Source organism: Gorilla gorilla, chromosome 7, assembly GCF_029281585.2.
Source record: "Gorilla gorilla gorilla isolate KB3781 chromosome 7, NHGRI_mGorGor1-v2.1_pri, whole genome shotgun sequence".
Taxonomy (NCBI): Eukaryota; Metazoa; Chordata; class Mammalia; order Primates; family Hominidae; genus Gorilla; species Gorilla gorilla.
The window spans coordinates 96,599,722-96,617,862 of NC_073231.2; positions in this window are offsets into that span (position 1 = coordinate 96,599,722).

Below are 18,141 nucleotides of genomic sequence, written 5' to 3' on the forward strand. Positions count from 1 at the left end.
CAGTATGATATTGGCTATGGGTTTGTCATAAATAGCTCTTATTATTTTGAGATACGTTCCATCCATACCTAGTTTATTGAGAGTTTTTAACATGAAGGGCTGTTGAATTTTGTCAAAGGCCTTTTCTGCATCTATTGAGATAATCATGTGGTTTTTGTCATTGGTTCTCTTTATGTGATGGATTAAGTTTATTGATTTACATATGTTGAACCAGCCTTTCCTCCCAGGGATGAAGCTGGCTTGATCATGGTGGTTAAGCTTTTTGATGTGCTGCTGGATTCAGTTTGCAGTATTTTATTGAGGATTTTTGCATCGATCTTCATCAGAGATATTGGTATAAAATTCTCTTTTTGTGTTGTGTCTCTGCCAGGCTTTTGTATCAGGATGATGTTTGCCTCATGAAATGAGTCAGGGAGGATTCCTTCCTTTTCTATTGATTGTAATAGTTTCAGAAGGAATGGTACCAGCTCCTCTTTGTACCTCTGGTAGAATTCGGCTGTGAATCTGTCTGGTCCTGGATATTTTTGGTTGGTAGGCTATTAATTATTGCCTCAATTTCAGAGCCTGTTATTGGTCTATTCAGAGATTCAACTTCTGCCTGGTTTAGTCTTGGGAGGGTGTATGTGTCCAGGAATGTATCCATTTCTTCTAGATTTTCTAGTTTATTTGTGTAGAGATGTTTATAGTATTCTCTGATGGTAGTTTGTATTTCTGTGGGGTCACTGGTGATATCCCCTTTATCATTTTTTATTGCATCTATTTGATTCTTCTCTCTTTTCTTCATTATTAGTCTTGCTAGTGGTCTATCAATTTTGTTGATCTTTTCAAAAAACCAGTTCCTTGATTCATTGATTTTTTGAAGGGTTTTTTGCATCTCTATCTCCTTCAGTTCTGCTATGATCTTAGTTATTTCTTGCCTTCTGCTAGCTTTTGAATTTGTTTGCTCTTACTTCTCTAGTTCTTTTAATTGTGATGTTAGGGTGTCATTTTTAGATCTTTCCTGCTTTCTCTTGTGGGCATTTAGTGCTATAAATTTCCTTCTACACACTGCTTTAAATGTCTCCTAGAGATTCTGGTACGTTGTGCCTTTGTTCTCATTGGTTTCAAAGAACATCTTTATTTCTGCCTTCATTTCATTATGTACCCAGTAGTTATTCAGGGGCAAGTTGTTCAGTTTCCATGTAGTTGAGTGGTTTTGAGTGAGTTTCTTAATCCTGAGTTCTCATTTGATTGCACTGTGGTTTGAGAGACAGTTTGTTGTGATTTCTGTTCTTTTACATTTGCTGAGGAGTGCTTTACTTCCAATTATGTGGTCAATTTTAGAATAAGTGTGATGTGGTCCTGAAAAAAATGTATATTCTGTTGATTTGGGGTGGAGAGTTCTGTAGATGTCTATTAGGTCTGCCTGTTCCATAGCTGAGTTCAGTTCCTGGATATCCTTGTTAACCTTCTGTCTCATTGATCTGTCTAATATTAACAGTGGGGTGTTAAAGTCTCCCATTATTATTGTGTGGGAGTCTAATTGTCTTTGTAGGTCTCTAAGGACTTGCTTTATGAATCTGGGTGCTCCTGTATTGGGTGCATATATATTTAGGATAGTTCGCTCTTCTTGTTGAATTGATCCCCTTACCATTATGTAATGGCCTTCTTTGTCTCTTTTGATCTTTGTTGGATTAAAGTCTGTTTTATCAGAGACTAGGATTACAACCCCTGCTTTTCTTCTTTTTTTTTTTATTTACTTTCCATTTGCTTGGTAGATCTTCCTCCGTCCCTTTATTTTGAGCCTATGTGCTTCTTTGCACATAAGATGGGTTTCCTGAATATAGCACACTGATGGGTCTTGACTCTTTATCCAATTTGCCAGTCTGTGTCTTTTAATTGGGGCATTTAGCATATTTACATTTAATGTTAATATTTTTATTTGTGAATTTGATCTTATCATTATGATGTTCGCTGGTTATTTTGACCATTAATTGATGCAGTTTCTTCATAGCATCACTGGTCTTTACAATTCAGCATGTTTTTGCAGTGGCTGGTACCGGTTGTTTCCTTCCATGTTTAGTGCTTCCTTCAGGAGCTCTTGTAAGGAAGGCCTGGTGGTGACAAAATTTCTCAGTATTTACTTGTCTGTAAAGGATTTTATTTGTCCTTCACTTATGAATCTTAATTTGGCTGGATATGAAATTCTCGGTTGAAAATTCTTTTCTTTAAGAATGTTGAATATTGGCCCCCACTCTCTTCTGACTTGTAAGGTTCCTGCCAAGAGATCTGCTGTTAGTCTGATGGGCTTCCCTTTGTGGGTAACTCGACCTTTCTCTCTGGTTGCCCTTAACACTGTTTCCTTCATTTCAACCTTGGGGAATCTGACAATTATGTGTCTTGGGGTTGCTCTTGTTGAGGAATATCTTTGTGGTGTTCTCTGTATTTCCTGAATTTGAATGTTGGCCTGCCTTGCTAGGTTGGGGAAGTTGTCCTGGATAATATCCTGAAGAGTGTTTTTCAACTTGGTTCCATTCTCCCCATCACTTTCAGGTACACCAAGCAAACATAGATTTGGTCTTTTCACATAGTCCCATACCTCTCAGAGGCTTTGTTCATTTCTTTTTACTCTTTTTATCTCTAACCTTGTCTTTTCACTTCATTTCATTAATTTGACCTTCAATCACTGATACCATTTCTTCCACCTGATCGAATTGGCATTGAAGCTTGTGCATGTGTCACAAAGTTCTCATGCCATGGTTTTCAGCTCCATCAGGTCATTTAAGGTCTTCTCTACACTGTTTATTCTAGTTAGCCATTCATCTAATCTTTTTTCTAGGTTTTTAGCTTCCTTGTGATGGGTTCAAACTCCTCCTTTAGCTCGGAGAAGTTTGTTATTACCAACTTTCTGAAGCCTACTTCTGTCAACTCATCAAAGTCATTCTGTGTCCAGCTTTGTTCCATTGCTGGCAAGGAACCTTTGGAGGAGAAGAGATGCTCTGATTTTTAGAATTTTCAGCTTTTCTGGTCTTATTTCTCCCCATCTTTGTGGTTTTATCTACCTTTGGTCTTTGATGTTGGTGACCTACAGATGGGGTTTTGGTGTAGATGACCTTTTTGTTGATGTTGATGTTATTCCTTTGTTTGTTAGTTTTCTTTCTAACAGTCAGGTCTCCCATCTGCATGTGTGTTGGAGTTTGGTGGAGGTCCACTCCAGATCCTGTTTGCCTGGGTATCACCAACAGAGGCTGCAGAACAGCAAATATTGCAGAACAGCAAATATTGCTGAATAGCAAATATTGCTTCCTGATCCTCTGGAAGCTTCATCCCAGAGGGGCATCGCCTATATGAGGTGTCTGTTGGACCCTACTTGGAGATGTCTCCCAGCTAGGCTACCTGGGGGTCAGCGACCCACTTGAGGAGGCAGTCTATCAGTTCTCAGAGCTCAAACGCTGTGCTGGGAGAACAACTGCTCTCTTCAGAGCTGTCAGACAGGGACGTTTAAGTCTGCAGAAGTTGTCTGCTGCCTTTTGTTCAGCTATGCCCTGCCCACAGAGGTGGAGTCTAAAGGCAGTGGGCCTTGTTGAGCTGTGGTGGGCTCTGCCCAGTTTGAGCTTCCCAGCCACTTTATTTACCTACTCAAGCCTCAGCAATTGCAGATGCCCCTAATAGTGGGATAATTTAACACCCCACTGACAATATTAGACAGATAATTGAGGCAGAAAATTAATGAAGATATTCAGGACCTGTACTCAGCAGTGGACCAAATGGAACCTAATAGACATCTATAGAACTCTCCACCTCAAAGCAAGAGAATATACATTCTTCTCACTGCCACATGGCACATACTCTAAAATGAATCACATAATTGGGCACAAAACACTCCTCAGCAAATGCAGAAGAAATGAAATCATAACAACCACTCTCTTGGACTACACCACAATAAAATTAGAAATCAAGAATAAGAAATTCACCCCAAACCATACAATTACCTGTAAATCAAATAACCTGCTCTGAATGACTTTTGCATAAATAATGAAATTAAGGCAGAAATAAAGATGTTGTTTGAAACTAGCCAGAAGAAAAATACCACATACCAGAATCTCTGTGACACAGCTAAGGCAGTGTTAAGAGGGGAATTTATAGCACTAAATACCACATCAAAAAGTTAGAAAGATCTCAATTTAACAATGTAACATCACAACTAAAAAACTAGCAAACCCAGAGCAAACTAACCCCAAAGCTAGCTAGCAGAAGACAAATAACTAAAATCAGAGCTGAAGTGAAGGAGATTTAGACACACACACACACACATAAACACACACACTCTCAAAAGATCAATGAATCCAGTTGTTAGTTTTTTGAAAAAATTAATAAAATAGATAAACCACTAGCTAGACTAATGAAGAAAAGAGAGAAGATAAAAATAAAAACAATTAGAAATGACAGAGGGGATATTACCAACGACTCCACAGAAATACAAATAACCATCAGAGACTACTATGAACACCTCTATCCACATAAAATAGAAAATCTAGACGAAATGGATAAATTCCTGGATACATACAGCCTCTTGAGCCTCACCCAGGAAGAAACTGAATCTGCTCATAGACCAATAATGAGTTCTAAAATTGAATCAGTAATAAATAATGTACCAATCAAAAGAAGCTCAGAACCAGATGGTTTCACAGCAGAATGCTACTAGATGTACAAAGAAGAGCTGGTAGCATTCCTACTGAAACTGTTCCAAAAATTAAGAAGGAGGGACTCCTCCCTAACTTATTCTATGAGGAAAGCATCATCCTGATACCAAAATCTGTCAGACACACACACACACACACACACACACATACACACAAAAAAGCTTGAGGTCAATATACTTGATGAACCTTTATACAAAAGTCCTCAACAAAATACTGGTAAACCAAATCCAGCAACACATCAAAAAGTGTATGCACCATAATCAAGTAGACTTTATCCCTGGGATGCAAGGTTGGTTTAACACACACAAATCAATAAATGTGATTCATCACATAAAAAGAACTAAAGACAAAAACCACATGATTATCTAAATCGATGTGTAAAATGCTTTTGATAAAATTCAACACCCCTTCATGTTGAAAAAAAAAACTCTCAATAAACTAGGTAATGAAGGATCATACTTCCAAAAAATTTTGAACCATATATGATCAGCCCACAGCCAACATCACACAGAATGGGCAAAAGCTGGAAGCACACCCCTTGAAAACCAGCACAAGACGAGGACTCCCTCTTATACCACTCTTGTTCAACATAGTATTGGAAATTCTGGTCAGAACAATCAGGCAAGAGAAAGAAATAAATGGCATCCAAATAGAAAGAGAAGAAGTCAAATTATCCCTGTTTGCAAATGACATGATCCTATATCTAGAAAACCCCATAACTCAGCCCAAAAGCCCCTTAAGCTGAGAAAAAACTTCAGCAAAATCTCAAGATACAAAGTCAATGTACAAAAATTGATAGCATTCCTATACACCAACAACAGTCAATCCAAGAGCCAAATCAGGAATGCAATCCCATTCACAATAGCCTCATAAAGAATAAAATACTAGGAATACAGCTAACCAGGGAGGTGAATGATCTCTACAGGGAGAAATACAAAACACTTCTCAAATAAATTAAAGATGAATCAAACAAAGGGAAAAATATTACATGCTCATGAATAGAAAGAATATCATTAAAATGAGAATACTGCCCAAAGCAATTGATAGATTCAGTGCTATTTCTCTCAAACTATCAATGGCATTCTTTACAGAACTAGAAAAAACTTTTGCAGTTCATATGGAACCAAAAAAGAGCACAAATAGCTAAGACAATCCTAAGCTAAAAGAACAAAGCTGGAGATATCATGCTACTCAATTTCAAACTATACTACAGGGCTACTGTATCCAAAACAACATGGTGCTAGTACAAAAACAGACACATAAACAAATGGAACAGACTAGAAAGTCCCAAAATAAGGCTACACACCTATGACTATCTGATCTTCGACAAAGTCAGCAAAAACAAGCAATGGGGAAAGCACTCCCTATTCAATAAAGGATGCTGGGATAACTGGCTAGCCATATGCAGAAGATTGAAACTGCACCTCCTTCTTATACCATACACAAAAAGCAAATCAACATGGATTAAAGACCTAAATGTAAAACCCTAGAAGACGACTTAGGCAATACTATTTAGGACATAGGAATGGCCAAAGATATCATGATGAAGACACCAAAACAATTGCAACAAAAGCAAAAACTGACAAATGGGATCTAATTAAACTGAAGAGCTTCAGCACAGCAAAATAAACTATAAACAGAGTAAACAAACAACCTACAGAATAGGAGAAAGTATTTGCAAACTATGCATCTGACAAAGGTCTAATATCCAGTATCTATAAGGAACTTAAACATATAAGGAAAACCAAACAACCCCATTAAAATGTGGGCAAAGGACATGAACAGACACCTTCAAAAGGAGACATGCATGCAGCCAACAACTATATGAAAAAGAGTTCAACATCACTGATCATTAGAGAAATGAACATGTAAACCACGATGAGATACCGTCTCACACCAGTAAGAATGGCTATTATTTAAAAGTCAAAAAATAACAGGTGCTGGCAAAGTTGTGGAGAAAAAGAAATACTTTTACACTGCTTGTAAGAGTGTAAATTAGTTCAACCATTGTGGAAAGCAGTGAGGTGATTCCTCAAAAAGCTAAAAATGGAACTACCATTTGACTCAGCTATCCCATTACTGGATATATACGCAAAGGAATATAAACCATTCTACCATAAAGACACATGCATGCATAGGTACAATAAAGCACTATTTGCATAGTAAAGACATGGAATCAACCTAAATGCCCATCAGTGGGAGACTAGATAAAGAACATGTGGTACATATACACCATGGAATACTATGCAGCCATAAAAAGGACAGGATTATGTCCTTGGCAGGAACATAGACGGAGCTGGAGGCCATTATCCTTAGCAAGCTAACACAGGAACAAAAAAACAAATACCACATGTTCTCACTTATAACTGGAGCTAAATGATGAGAACACATGGACATATAGCGGGGAGCAATAGACACTAGGGCTGACAGAGGGTGGAAGGTGGGAGAAGGGAGAGTTTCAGCAAAAATAATGAATGGGTACCAGGCTTAATACCTGGATGACAAAATAGTCTGTACAAAACCCCCCCCATGACACAAGTTTACCTATATAACAAAACTGCACATGTACCCCTGAACTTAAAAATTGAAAAAATAAAATTAGAAAAATAAGTTAAAAAGAAATATTGCATGCAAAAATAAAAAATTCTTATACTGATATTTCTTGATTTTCTAAATCTTAATACTTGTTGGTTTCCTTTTCTGAAATATTATAATTTAGCTAAACTTATACTTCCTTATCCTCCATTCTCTCAAGTTATAAATCATAATTTTTAGTAAGATTCCAATTTGGTGTTTGCCTTATCACAACTAAACCATGTAGTGTACTATAATTTCATATTCTTTCTTATATTACTGTTTTTTCTTCTCAGGAGATTTTTTTTTTCCTGTTACTTCCTAAGCATCATTGGTTTGTCCCCAAATACTCCACCTCTCAATGCAGTCAAAACTTCCTTTTTCTACAAATTTCTTCCCTGTCTGTGAATTTCTTCCTCTTTCTTCCCTGACTCTCTTGCTCTCTCTGTCTTAAACATTCTCTCTTCAGCCCTCACAACCCCTCCCCCTGATGAAATGGTTGTTCTCTGGCTTGTTGCTGTCTCCTCATGGGCTCCTGCTTCTCCTTCAGCCTTGGAATTCTCCTATGTCCTGGATGCAATGTCTTTTCTTTTATTTGTTGACTCTCATATTTTGGTGAAGCACTTTTTCCAAGAAAAGGTATCTTTTAGTCTATTTTGTGCTGTTATAACAGAATACCTGAGACTGGATAATTCATTTAAAGAAAAAGATTTATTTCTTACACCTCTGTAGGCTGGGAAGTCCAAGATTGATGTGCCTATATCTGGTGAGGGACTCCTTGCTGTGTCATAAGACAACAGAAGGTATCACAGGCAAGAAAGAGCAAGAGAGGACCTAATTGTCTTTTATAACTATTCACTTAAAATAATGAACCAACTATATTAATTTATTCAGGAGGGTTTTGCTCTTATGACCTAATGACCTCTTAAAGGTATCACCTCTCAACACTGTTGCATTGAGAATTAAATTGCTAACATTTGAACTTTGGGGGACACATTCGAACCACAGTGCAGTACATAGAACATCAAGTTTTTGATGACTTACTGATTGAATTAGGGTTATCTAGAGAATTGGAACCAGCTGGAAATCTGTACAGATAGAAAGACGTTTATTTTAAGGAATTGATTTGTGTTATATAGAAACTGGCAAGTCCAAAATGTGCAGGGTAGCCTGACAGTCTGGAGACCCAGGAAGGAGCCAACGTTTTAGTTCAATTCCAAAGGCTGGATGGCTGATTGGCTGTCAGCTGCAGGGATACAAATGATGTCATCACCCAGATAGTGAGCATAGTAGCCAAAAGTTAGTTTTTCAACCTTTTCTCCCCTCCTTTCCTTCTCACCTGTTAGTCTCCAGTGTCCGTTGTTGCCATCTTTACATCCATGAATACCCAATGTTTAGCTCCCGCTTATAAGTGAGAACATGTGATATTTGGTTTTCTGTTCTTGCATTAATTTGCCTAGGGTAATAGTCTCTAGCTGTATCCATGTTGCTGCAAGGACATAATTTTGTTTTTGATCATAACTTCATAGTTTTCCATGGTGTTTATGCACTACATTTTCTTTATCCAATGCACCGTTAATGGGCACCTAGGTTGATTCTGCGTTTTTGCAATTGTGAATAGTGCTGCAATGAACATACAAGTGCATGTGTCTTTTTGGTCGAACCATTTATTTTACTTTGGGTATATACTCAGTAGTGGGTATATCATTGCTGGCTTGAATGATAATTCTGTTTTAAGTTCTTGGAGAAATTTTCAAACTGCTATCCACAGGGGCTGAACTAATTTATATTCCCACCAACTGTGTATAAACATTCCCTTTTCTCTGCCACCTTGTCAACATGTGTTATTTTTTGACTTTTTAGTAATAGCCATTCTGACTGGTGAGATGGTATCTCATTGTGGTTTTGATTTGCATTTCTCAGATGGTTAGTAATGTGGAGTGTTCTTTCATGTGTTTGTTGGTCATGTATGTGTGTTCTTTTGAGAAGTGTCTGTACATGTACTTTGCCCACTTTTTAATGGGGTTATTTGGTTTTTGCTTGTTGAATTGTTTAAGATCCTTATAGATAATGGATATTACAGAATGATATTTCTTAGGTTTTCATCTAGGAGTTTTATAGTTTCAGGTCTTACATTTAAGTCTTTCATCCATCTTGAGCTACCTTTTCTATATGGTATTAGATGGTGCTTCAGTTTCATTCTTCTGCATATGGTTGGCCAGTTTTCTCAGCCCCATTTGTTGAAAAGTGAGTACTTTCACCATTACTTGTTGTTGTATTAGTCCATTTTAACACTCCTATAAAGAAATATCTGAGACTGGGTAGTTTATAAAGAAAAGAGATTCAATCAACTCATAATTTTGCATGGCTAGGGAGGCCTCAGGCAACTTACAATCATGGCAGAAGGGGAAGGGGAAGCAAGGCACATCTTACATGGTGACAGGAGGGAGAGAGTGGGGAGAAGTGCCACACTTTTAAACCATCAGATCTCATGGGCACTCACTATCACAAAAACAGCATGGGGGAAATTTGCCCTCATGATCCAATGACGTCCCACCAGATCCCTACCTTAACATATGTGGATTAAAATTCCTCATGAGATTTCAGTGGAGACACAGAGTGAAACCATATCACTTGTTATTGTTTACTTTGTTGAAGATTAGATGGTTGTAGGTGTGCAGCTTTATTTCAGGGGTCTCTATTCTGTTTCATTGATCTATGTGCCTGTTTTTGTACCAGTATCATGCTGTTCTGATTACTGCAACCTTGCGGTATAGTTTGAAGTTGGGTAGTGTGATGCCTCTGGCTTTATTCTTTTTGCTTACAATTTTTTTGGCTATTAAGGCTCTACTTTGGTTCAATATGAACTTTATAATAGTTTTTTCTAATTCTATGAAAAACATCAGTAATTTTTTGGGAATAGAGTTGAATATGTACATTGCTTTGGGGAGTATGGCCATTTTAACAATATTGATTCTTCAAATCCATGAGTGTGGGATGCTTCCATTTGTTTGTGTTATCTGTGACTTTTTTCAGCAGTGTTTTGCAGTTCTTCTTGTAGAGATCTTTCACCTCTTTGGTTACATGTATTCCATGATATTTTATTTTATTTATTTGTGACTATTGTAAATGGGATTGCATTCTTGATTTGGCTTTCAGCTTGAATGTTATTGGTGTATAGAAATGCTACTGATTTTTGTCCATTGATTTTGTAACTTGAAACTTTATTGAAGTCATTTATTGCTTTAGAAGCCTTTTGGCAGAGTATTTAGGGTTTTCTAGTCATAGAATCATATCATCAGTGAAGAGAAATAATTTGACTTATTTTCCTATTTAATATCTTTTATTTCTTTCTCTTACTTGATCTGGCTAAAACTTCCAGTACTATGTTGAATAGGAGTGGTGAGAGTGGGCACCCTTCTCATGTTTGAGTTCTTAAGAAGAATACTTCCAGCATTTGTCCTTTCAGTATAATGTTGGCTGTAGGTTTGTAGTAGATGGCTCTTATTATCTTGAGGTATATTCCTTTGATGCCTAGTTTGTTGAGGGTTTTTATTGTAAGGGTATGTAGGAACTTATCAAAATCTTTTTCTCCATCTATTGAGATGATCGCATGTTTTTTGTTTTCAATTCTGTTTATGTGGTGAATCACATTTATTGATTTGCATATGTTAAACGAGCCCTTTATCCCAGGAGGAAAGCCTACTAGATTGTGGTGAAATTAACTTTTTGTGTGCTGCTGTATCAGAGATATTGGCCCATAGTTTTGTTTTTGGCTGTGTCTCACCAGATTTTGATATTAGGGTTATGCTAGCTTTGTAAAATAAGTTGGAGAGAAGTCCCTCTACCTCTATTTTTTGAAATATTTTCTGTAGGATTGGTACCAGCTATTCTTTGCGTATCTGGTAGAATTTGGCTGTGGATCCATCTCGTCCAGGACTCTTTTCAATCGGTGGGCTTTTTGTTATTTATTCAATTTCAGAACTTGATATTGGTATATTCAGAGTTTTTATTTCTTCCTGACTCAGTCTTGGCATGTTGTGTGTTTCCAGGAACTTATTCATTTCCTTTGGATTTTCTATTTTGTATGCATAGAGGAGTTCAAAGTAGTCTCTGAGGATCTTTTATATTTCTGTGGGATCCAGTGTAATGTCACCTTTGTCATTTCTGCTAACACTGATTTAGATCTTCTCTCTTTTTTTCTTTGTTAATCTAGCTAATGTTTTATCTATTTTGTTTATTCTTTCAAAGAACCTCTTTTGGTTTCATTGATTCTTTGTATGGATTTTGGGGGCCTCAATTTTATTTGGTTCTTCTCTGATTTTGGTTATTTCTTATCTCCTGCTAGCTTTGGGGTTAATTTATTCTTGTTCTTCTAGTTCTTCTAGGTGTGATGTTAGATTGCTAATTTGAGATATTTCTAATTTCTTAATGTAGGCATTTAGTGCTATAAACTTTCGTCTTAATACTGCTTTAGCTGTATCCCAGAGGTTTTGCTATGTTGTGTCTCTGTTTTATCTCAGATTTTTTTATTGCTACCTTAATGTTTTTATTTACCTCAAAGTCATTCTGAAGTAAGTTTAATTTCCATGTAATCGAGTGGTTTTCAGGAATCTTGTTGGTATTGATCGTGTTTTTATTCCACTGTGCTATGAAAGCATGTTTGGTATGATTTTGTTTTTTGTGAATTTATTGAAACTTGCTTTATGATGGAACATGTGGTCAATCTTAGAGTATGCTCCATGTGCAGATGTGAAGAATGTATGTTTTGTGATTATTTGGTATTTTATAGATGTCTATTAGATCCAATTTGTCAAGTGTCCAATTCAAATCCGGGGCTTATTTGTTTGTTAGTTTTCTGCCTCAGGGGTCCGTCTAACACAGTCAGCAGGGTGTTGAAGTCCCCCACTATTATTATTTGGCTGTCTAAGTCTTTTGTAATGTCTAGAAGTAGTTGTCTTATGAATCCACGTGCTCCAATATTAGGTATGTATATACTGAAGATAGTTAAGTTCTCTTGTTGGATCAAACCCTTCATCATTATGTAGTGCCATTCTTTGTCCTTTTCTACTGTTGTTGGTTTAAAATCTATTTTGGGCCAGGCAAGGTGGCTTGTGCCTGTAATCCCCAGCACATTGGGAGGCTGAGGTGAGTAAATCACTTGAGTCCAGGAGTTCAAGACCAGTCTGGGCAGCACAGTTAGATGCTGTCTCTATAAAAATATAAAAATTAGCCAGGCCTGGTGGCATCTGCCTGTAGTCCCAGCTACTCAGGAGGCTGAGGTGGAAGGATCTCTTGAGCTTGGGAGGTTGAGGCCACAGTGAGCCATGATAGTGCCACTGCACTCCAGCCCTGAGAGAAAGAGCAAGACTCTATCAAAAAACATCTATTTAATCTGGTATAAAGATAGTGACACTTGTTTTTTTTTTTTTTTTTTTTTTTACTTAAAGTTCCAGGCAGTATACATGTGCAGAATGTGCAGATTTGTTACACAGGTAAACATGTGCCACTGTGGTTTGCTGTTCCTATCAAACCATCACCTAGTTATCAACCCCTGCATGCATCAGCCATCTGTACTGATGCTCTCCCTCCCCTTGCCATCCCTGATGGGCCCCAGTGTGTGTTGTTCCCTGTGTCCATGTGTTCTCCTTGTTCAGCTCCCACTAATAAGTGAGAATATGCAGAGTTTGGTTTTCTCTTCCTGTGTTAGTTTGCTGAGGACAATGGCTTCCAGCTTCATCCATGTCCCTGCAAAGGACATGATCTCATTCTTTTTTATGGCTGCATAGTATTCCATGGTGTATATGTATCACACTTTCTTTATCCAGTCTATCATTGGTGGGCCTTTGAGTTGGTTCCATGTGTTTGCTATTGTGAATAGCACTGCAATAAACATACGTGTGCATGCATCTTTATAATAGAATGACTTATATTCCTTTGGGTATATACCCAGTAGTGGGGTTGCTGGGTCAAATAGTATTTGTGGTTCTAGACCCTTGAGGAATCCCACACTGTCTTCCGCAACAGTGAACTAATTTACATTCCCACCAAAGCATTCCTATTTCTCCACAGCCTTGCCAGCATCTGTTGTTTCTTCACTTTTTGATAATCATCATTCTGACTGGCATGAGATGGTATCTCATTGCGGTTTTGACATGCATTTATCTAATGATCATGATGTTGAGCTTTATTTCATGCTTTTTGGCTGCATAAATGTCTTCCTTTGAAAAGTGTCTGTTCATGTCCTTTGCCCACTTTTTGATGGGGTTGTTTGTTTTTTTCTTGTAAATTCATGTACGTTCATTGTAAATTCTGGATATTAGCCCTTTGTCAGAAGGGTAGATTGCAAAAATTTTCTTCCATTCTGTAGATTGCCTGTTCACTGATGAGAGTTTCTTTTGATGTGCAAGAACTCTTCAGTTTAATTAGATTCCATTTGTTAATTTTTGTTTTTTGTTACACTTGCTTTTGGCAATTTCATCATAGAATCTTTGTCCATTCCTGTGTCTTGAACGGTATTGCCTAGATTTTCTTCTAGGGTTTTTATGGTTTGGGGTTTTACATTTCAGTGTTTAATCCATCTTGAGTTAATTTTTGTATAAGTCATAAGGAAGAGGTCCAGTTTCCATTTTCTGCATATGACTAGCCAGTTTTCCCATCTCCATTTATGAATAGGGAATCCTTTCCCCATTGCTTGTTTTCGACAGGTTTGTCAAAGATAAGATGGTCATTGATGTGCAGTCTTATTTCTAAGGTCTCTATTCTGTTCCATTGGTCTGTATGTCTGTTTTGGTACCAAACATGCTGTTTTGGTTACTGTAGCCTTGTAATATAGTTTGAAGTCAAGTACCCGGATACCTCCAGCCTCTTTCTTTTTGCTTAGGATTGTCTTGGCTATACAGCCTCTTTTTTGGTACTATAAGAATTTTAAAGTAGTTTTTTCTAATTCTGTGAAGAACGTCAGCGGTAGTTTGATGGGAATAACATTGAATCTATAAATTACTTTGGGCAGTATGACCATTTTCATGATATTGATTCTTCCTATCCACAAGGATGGAATGTTTTTCCATTTTTTGTGTCCTCTTTTATTTCCTTGAGCGGTGGTTTGTAGTTATCCTTGAAGAGGTCCTTCACATCCCTTGTTAGCTATATTCCTAGGTATTTTATTCTCTTTGTAGCATTTGTGAATGGGAATTCATTCATGATTTAGCTCTCTGCTTGCCTATTATTGGTGTATAGGAATGCTTGTGTCTTTTGCACATTGATTTTGTATCCTGAGACTTTGCTGAAGTTGCTTATCAGCTTAAGGAGCCTTTGGGCTGAGATGATGGGGTCTTCTACATATAGGATCATGTTGTCTGCCAAAAGAGACAATTTGACTTCCTCTCCTCCTATTTGAATATGCTTTATTTCTTTCTCTTGCCTTATTGCCCTGGCCAGAACTTTCAATACTACGCTGAATAGGCATGGTGAGAGAGGGCATCCTTGTCTTGTTCTGCATGGAATGCTTCCAGCTTTTGCCCATTTCGTATGATGTTGGCTGTGGGTTTGTCATAAATAGCTCTTATTATTTTGAGATGTGTTCCATCAATAACTAGTTTATTGAGAGTTTTTAACATAAAGGGATGTTAAATTTTATCAAAGGTCTTTTCTGCATTTATTGGGATAATCTTGTGGTTTTTGTCATTGGTTCTGGTTATGTGATGGATTATGTTTATTGATTTGCATACGTTGATCCAGCCTTGCATCCCAGGGCTGAAGCCAACTTGATTGTGGTGGGTAAGCTTTTTGATGTGCTGCTGGATTCAATTTCCCAGTATTTTATTGAGGATTTTTGCACTGATGTTCATCAGGGATATTGACCTGAAGTTTTCTTTTTTGTTGTGTCTCTGCCAGGTTTTGTTATCAGAATGATGCTGGCCTCAGAGTCAGGGAGAATTCCCTCCTTTTCAATTGTTTAGAATAGTTTCAGAAGGAATGGTACCAGCTCTTCTTTGTACCTCTGGTAGAATTCTGCTGTGAATCCATCTGGGCTTTTTTTGGTTGATAGGCTATTTATTACTGCCTCAATTTCAGAACTTGTTATAGGTCTACTCAAGGATTTGACTTCTTCCTGGTTTAGTCTTGGGAGGGTGTATGTGTCCAGGAATTTTCCATTTCTTGTAGATTTTCTAGTTTATTTGCATAGATGTGTTTATAATATTCTTTTATTGTAGTTTGTATTTCTATGGGGTCAGTGGTGGTGTCCCCTTTATCATTTTTTATTGTGTCTATTTGATTCTTCTCTCTTTTCTTCTTTATTAGTCATTCATTGATATTTTGAAGGGTTTTTCGTGTCTCTAGCTCCTTCAGTTCCACTCTGATCTTTGTTATTTTTTGTGTCCTGCCAGCTTTTGGATTTGTTTGCTCTTGCATCCCTAGTTCTTTTAGTTGTGATATTAGGGTGTTGATTTGAGATCTTTCTAACTTTCTGATGTGGCATTTAGTGCTATAAATTTCCCTCTAAACACCATTTTAGCTGCATCCCAAAGATTCTGATATGTTGTTTCTTTGTTCTCATTAGTTTCAAATAAATTTTTGATTTCTGCCTTAATTTCATTATTTACCCAGGAGTCATTCAGGAACAAGTTGCTCAATTTCCATGTAGTTGTGTGGTTTTGAGTGGGTTTCTTAATCTTGAGTTCTAATTTGATTGCACAATGGTCTGAGAGACTGTTTGTTATGATTTCAGTTATTCTGCATTTGCTGAGGAGTGTTTTACTTCCAATTATATGGTTGATTTTAAAGTAAGTGCCATGTGGCACTCAGAAGATTGTATATTCTGTTGTTTTGGGCTGGAGAGTTCTGTAGATATCAATTAGGTCTGCTTGATCCAGAGCTGAGCTCAAGTCCTAAATATACTTGTTAATTTTCAGTCTTGTTGATCTGTCTAATATTGACAGTGGGGTGTTAAAGTCTCCAACTATTATTGTGTGGGAGTCTAATTCTCTTTGTAGTTTGCTAAGAACTTGTTTTATGAATCTGGGTGCTCCTGTATTGGGTGCATATATATTTAGGATAGTTAGCTCTTCTCATTGCAGTAATCCCTTTACCATTATGTAATGCCCTTCTTTGTATTTTTTTATCTTAGTTGGTTTAAAGTCTGTTTTGTCAATAACTAGGATTGCAGCCCATACTTTTTTCTGCTTTCCATTTGCTTGGTAAGATTTCCTCTGTTCTTTTATGTTGAGCCTATGTGTGTCTTTGCACATGAGATGGGTCTCTTGAATACAGCACACCAATGGGTCTTGATTGTATTCAATTTGCCAGTCTGTGTCTTTTAATTGGGGAATTTAGCCCATTTACATATAAGGTTAATATTGTCACGTGTGAATTTGATCCTGTCATCACGACGCTAGTTAGTTATGTTGCATACTAGTTAATCAAGTTTCTTCATAGTGTCATTGGTCTTTGTATTTTGGTGTGTTTTTGCAGTGGCTGCTACCAGTTTTTCCTTTCCATATTTAGTGCTACCTTCAGGAGCTGTTTCAAGGCAGGTCTGGTGGTGATGAATTCCCTTGGCATTTGCTTGTTTGAAAAAGATTTCATTTCTCCTTCCTTTATGAAACTTAGTTTGGCCAGATATGAAATTCTGGGTTGAAAATCTTCTCTTTAGAAATGTTGAGTATTGTCCCCCACTTTTATCTTGTAGGGTTTCTGCTGAGGGATCCTCTGTTAGTGTGATGGGCTTCCCCTTGTAGGTTACCTGGCCTTTCTCTCTGCCTGCCCTTAACATTTTTTCCTTCATTTCAACCTTGGAAAATCTGAAGATTATGTGTCTTGGGGTTGATCTTCTTAATGAGTATCTTAGTGCAGTTCTCTGTATTTCCTGAATTTGAATGTTGGCCTGTCTTGTTAGATTGGGGAAGTTTCTCTGGATGATATCCTGAAGTGTGTTTTCCAATTTGGTTTCATTCTCTCCATCTCTTTCAGGTACTCCAATTAGTTGTAGGTTTGGCCTTTACATCTAGTCCCATAGTTCTTGGAGGTTTTGTTTATCCCTTTTCACTCTCTTTTCTGTAATTTTGTCTGCCTGCCTTATTTCAGCAAGATAGTCTTCAATCTCTGATATTATTTTTTCTGCTTGATCGATTTGGCTATTGATATTTGTGTATGCTTTATAAAGTTCTCATGGTGTATTTTTCAGCTCCATCAGGTCATTCATCTTCCTTTCTAAACTGGTTATTCTAGTTAGCAGCTCCTGTAACCTCTTATCATGGTTCTTAGCTTCTTTGCATTGGGTTAGAACATCCTCATTTACCTCAGCGAAGTTTGTTATTACCCACCCTCTGAAACCTACTTCCATCAATTTGTCCATCTCATCCTCTCTCAGTTCTGTGTCCTTGCTGGAGAGGTGTTGCAATCACTCGGAGGAGAAGGGGCACTCTGGCCTTTTGGGTTTTCAGTGTTTTTTTTGTTGGTTCTGTCTCTTCTTAATGAGTTTGTCTAGTTTCAGTCTTTGAGGCTACTGATCCTTGGATGAGCTCCCTAGAGGAAGGGCAACAGCCAACACTGCAGCTGCTAGCTACCTAAGACACTAAGCCCCCCAGGGGGGAGGGGCAGCAGCCATCACTATACCTCTAGGCCATGCTTTTCCCCTGCTGGAGCCAGGAAGGCTGGACAGTTTGGTCTCAAGGGGAATCATGGATCATCTTCCCTGAAGAGCACACTGGGTATGGCAGACCGTGGCCAGATTGCCTCTTCAGGCCAGACCCTGACCCTCCTTCCTCACTGGGTGAGGCCCCCTTGCCTTCTCATTTGGAGTTTCTTTTCTTTGAAAGTGATAAAAAATAGGCCCTCAATCTCTCCTAGTTTGTAAGAACTCTGCTAAGAAGTGTGCGTTAGC